A 5550-nucleotide genomic window follows, 5' to 3' on the forward strand; every position below is an offset into this window, starting at 1 on the left:
CATATTGAAAACACGCTCAAAATTCATTTTTATTGCTCAAAGGGTGTTAACAAAGATGAAAATGGAGATGAAATAATAAAAAACGGGTTTGTAACACTTATATTTGTTACAAACTCAATAGTTACAGAGAACGATAAAAGCTAAATGTGCGTCTTATGTTCTTCATTTGTTCTTCACTAGCAGCAAACTAACCTCTGCAACTCTGATTTTTCCGGCTCTCTAATGTCCTAAACTGCTCCCCATTCTCTCCCTCAGCACCCTTTATATACTCTCCAGAATCAAAAATACTCGCCAATAACTCTGAATAATCTTCATTACTCGCCAGTCACGGGATTTCTTCTCTTTTTACAGCTTCTCACGCATCTGTATCCATCCAACATACTCTTAACAGACTCATACACGTCATAGAATAGGATATACATGCTCTGACCTTGTGCAATCTTTCCAAGAATAAAGAAAATCTCGAGAATAACTCATGGGGATATATGATGCTTTGTTTTCTTCCAATCGGTGATACAACCGTACTTTGACGAGTCTAAGAGGATTACCAGCCATGTTTGCGGTTAACAGGCCCAAACCAAGCTAAAACTTTGATTGAATTTCACCAGAAACTTTCCAAACCAAATCCAGAATATTTTTCCCGTGAACACGCAACTCTGTTTCCTTCTCGCCGATTATCTGGTCCAGCTAGATTGATTTTGAATATCACACCACGTTTGTTAAGCCCATATGAACAAATCCAATCAAATTCAGCCATTTAGTCTCACTGAAACGAGCTCAAATCGCAACCCTAATTTCGGCAGCTGAAGGTTGGTTTTTCCCGCCGGTTTTCATAATTCAAATGAAGAAGAAAGGGTATCCCCCTAACCAAACCGGGGGTGCGTCTAACAAGTGATGCTCTGGGGGAGTAAATAATGAAGAAGGTGTCCCTTAGTAATTAAGGTGCCCCTTAACCAACAGTACGAGTCTGAATAACATGTGTCCTCCGGGTGCTTTAGACAACTTTTTGAGCCGATTTTTCCACCAAAGTTTATTTTCCAAAAATACCTACAAACACATAAAACACCATATTAAGTATGAAATCGAGTACCAATAATACAGAAAATTGAGGACAACTTAGACACAAAAATGTGTTTATCAAATACCCCCAAACTTATTATTTGCTAGTCCTCGAGCAAAACTAATAAATAAAACCAAGTTAATCTCAGGAGGGTTTACCAGAGGTGTACCCACAAAAACTTTACTCCAGATCCTAGCTATCTACGCAGAACCTTGGACGGCACTAAAGAATCTCCTTGGTTGGCATACTCTCATTGACTACAGGAGGAAGTACCCTGATGCGAAATTTCAATTGTTGTACACGAGTTTGCACTCAAGCATACTAAAATTCATATAAAGTGACAGAGCTCTACTCAGATAGTTTCTGGACATCATAAACCAGAGTCAACCAATCACATGGATAGATTAAGAAGATGGATGTAGAGAAAAAACGTAGATGATGTTGACTAAGGTGAACCTATCCTAATGGACTGAGATACTGGTCTGGACTAATATCAACATATTGGCACATACAAGGGAACCAGTGGTCGATAATCCTAACTCTAGGTCAACTCAGCTGGCATATACAAGGGTACCAGTGGTCGACTTTATTGTATTTATTCCGGTTGGTCTGGTGGTCTGGTCTTTTTTTTTTTTTTTTTATTATTATTATCTCAGTCACCCTATTTCACCCTATCAATGGTAAAAAGAAAAATAAAGAAGTGATCAGGATTCTTTCGATGTTTCCATCACGAGGATATGGCGAAACTACTATGTTTTCTTTTCTAACACCTGAGCTCTGTGCTTTTATGAATAGACTCTTCTAGATGTTTCCATCTAATCAGATTGGTTCCTCAACTCCTACAACAAGATGTTCCCATCCACTTATATTAGTTAGTGCCAACCTTAATAAGCATAAATTTCTAGTCTTTGGAGTTTATTTATTGCAACTAAGAATTTTCTCCCATACCCCCAAACTTAAATCTAACATTGTCCTCAATGTTCTAAAGATGAAACTAAAAGCATGAACAAGGAGAAACTGTTACCAATTGAAGCAAAAGAGATAAGGAAAGATATTACCGTGTCGCATGAATATTGGGTTACCTCCCAAGAAGTGCTAAGTTTAAAGTCTTCAGCCAGACTAAGCAAGGATTAGTCACCACGAAGAATCATATAGCAACATACGGAATAATTGCGGGTCATCTGAATCAAAAAGTGTTACCCAAAAGAAGAGATAATCACAACAGACCATGAAGATACCGAATATACCATTATTTAACTTTAAGACAACAATATCTAGTTGTGGTTCAGGTTCAGGTTCTATAACTGGGTCTATATAAAAGGTTTTCATCGGGTGGACTTCCTCAAAGGCAGGATCCTGAAGGTCAGGTTGTAGAGTCTGTAAATACTCAACTAAGAATTTAGAAGCACATAAAAGTAACCTGAATAATTGGGGATCCTCTAAGTCAATCAAATTTGACTTACACAGCTGACCATAATGAACGTGGTGGTCTTCCTTAAGCAAATGTGTCGACCCTAATCTCCTAAAGTAATTAGGTTTAGTCTCAAAACTCAATATCTGACACATCTGTAACTCATATGTTCCCACATTTGGTTGAAAAATATTTGGTGGGAAAACAAAGTCAATCTTGGTATCATAGCCTGGGTTAACCACATCACTAGGATGGGTTTCTAATAACTGAACTTCCTTATGGACATCACTAGGTTCTGGAGAGCTAGTATGAAGGTAATCTGGCACAATGGTTGAGGCACATATATCAAGTCCCAAGTAAGGGATCTCTACAAGAGTCAAAGGTGAAGCAAATGGAGAATGATAATCACCCCCAAACTTAGAGTGTTCAGTGTCTCTAGATAGACTGGTCACAATTTCCCTGATTTCCAGGTCATCAGATTCCTGAAAATGGTCAATTGATTCTTCTAAGTTATAATCAGGAGGTACATCCTCACTCATATTTGAACTCTCTACGAGCCTGTATTCTTTGTCTAATACTAATGTTTCTAAATCGCTAGACTCTAAAACACTATTCTCAAAAGAAACTCGTTCCTCAAAACTATTATCGGCTTCGTAATCATAAGGGACTACTACATCGTCTAAAACGATGGTATCTCTAGTCAAATCCTCGTCCTTTTGAATAGGTGAATAATTATTAAAATTATTTGGATTTGAACTAGAAATAATATTATCATTGTACAACTCAATTGGAGTAACAAATTCCTGATCACTATGCCTATATGTGTCTGATTCTTCATCAACACTTTCCTCATCATAATCATTATAATAACATGAAAATGGTCGAACCTCATCTGAAAAAGTAGTGTTACCAATTCTAACCTCGTCATCTTGATTATGCAAATAACTATCCTCATTTTCAAAGGTACTATTGGAAACACTATACTAGAAATTAAGATTATTTCGAGCAGTTATGTTCTGGGCCTCTAACAAAAGTTTTTGATTCGACTCACATGACTTACTGATTGAATCTAGGAAAGAAAGTTCACTCGTTGCATTGCTTTCGTCCATAACTAAGTTATTCATTTCTGCTAACTTACGTGTCGACTCAGCTAACTTACGAGTTGACTCTAGTAGAGAGGAATTTTGCTCGTATGACCGGTTGGCGTGTGGATAGTAATTGGGATCACCATGGTATGGACCATAACCTTCAAAAGATTGGCGTTCCCAACCACTATCCACAATATGGTCAAAGTAATGTCCATTTTGAAAATCAGGCTTATATTCGTTATATGGGCTATTGTAATACCAGTTCGACATCCTAACTGCAAGGGAATTCTAAACAAACACAAAGAAGGATGACTCGACCACAACAAACCTATTTTATCTAGCAAACAAAAAGCATGATGGCTCCACTTAGATTGTTTCTAGACCAGCTTCTAATCCTTCGAAAGGGAATTCGTTACAATTTAAGTAAACCCCTCTGGAATCAATCCGAGTCAAAGTAAGTTGAATAGAGGCGAGGGAAGCTCGGTGGAGCTTTGATACCCAAGGCCTCACCGGTATTACAAGGCGGCGCAGTCATGCATTCAACTCACAGAAACCATCATGAACTTCAAAGTATGCTTAAAAGAGTAACCAATATTTTTCAAATGACTTTCCTATTAAGATCGTTACCCTACGGTCTCGTTCTAGTCAGTATTTTAAGCTTAGGTTCGCGTAGGTTACGTGTTCCTAAGGCGGGCAAGAAGGAAATAGTGATGAAATCTAAGTCCTTATCTTGATTTGGCCAGGCCTTGCCCTTTACTAGAAAATTAAATCTGATTTCAGGTCCTCAACATATATGCATACAAAATCATCCTGTAAGCCCGGTGACAGAGTATTCGCAGGTGTTTAGAATTCTTACCCCCCGTTCCAGACAGGGGATGAACCGTTGAAGTCGACTCGGGCCACGACTCCTATGTCATGTACGAACCCGAGGGGCCGAGGCGATATCGTAATCGTCGTCCTTCTCTGCAAACAGTTTATTTAAAACTACCCTTCCGTAGAGTTTTTAAAAATAGAATAAAGTCCAATGTCCAAAAATAAAGTCCAAAAAGAAAAAAAAAAGGTCCAAAAAAAAAATATTACAAAAATATAACCCTAATTACAGTTTCTAAAAAAATAAAATAAAATTATTTACAAAGTCTTCTTCTTCACTCCTTTTAGATTTCTCTTTTCTTTCCTTTTTGGACTTTGCCTTTCTTTTCAGCACTTTCTCTTTTTCTTAAACTTAGCTCCAAATCTGAAAGCAAACAAAAATACCAAAACGCGTAAAAAAGAACAAATAAAATAAAACCTAAAAACAAATCTATAAACAAATCCGCGTCGGCAGCACCAAAAATTTGGTTGAATTTTTATAGTGGTAAATAGAGTTGTCATTCACTCGGACTTAATGAGATTGTTTTTAAGAATTAATAAACCAAAATAAAAGAAAAATATATATACAAATTTTGTCACAGGATGAAGAGAGACCGGGACTCGGGATTCCACTGCTTTTCATGTTCATGGGGTTCATAAATTAATCCTAGACATTTATAGCTCAAAACAAAAGAAACAATAACTCTATTCTTTGCCAAAGTAGATTTCGTAAAACATCAATTGTAAATTACAAGCATAGTATATCTAAAGCATCTAATACTAAGCATACACTATCTAACAAGATAACAATTGAGTAATAGAAATCATAAATCATTTAAAATTTGTGCAAAAATTAAATAAGGAATTTATTAAATTACCCCAAGGATGAAATACAGCTTCCTCCGTCGTCCCAGTGATGGGTTCTAGCTCTGCATATTGAAAAAACGCTCAAATTCATTTTTATTGCTCAAAGGGTGTTTACAAAGATGAAAATGGAGATGAAATAATAAAAACCGGGTTTGTAACACTTATATTTGTTACAAACTCAATAGTTACAGAGAACGATAAAAGCTAGATGTCGTAGGCACTGTAGCAATTACGACTGTTCTAAACTGCAACTAAATGTGCGTCTTATGTTCTTC

The sequence above is a fragment of the Papaver somniferum genome, chromosome 1 (assembly GCF_003573695.1).
Source record: "Papaver somniferum cultivar HN1 chromosome 1, ASM357369v1, whole genome shotgun sequence".
NCBI classification, from domain to species: domain Eukaryota; kingdom Viridiplantae; phylum Streptophyta; class Magnoliopsida; order Ranunculales; family Papaveraceae; genus Papaver; species Papaver somniferum.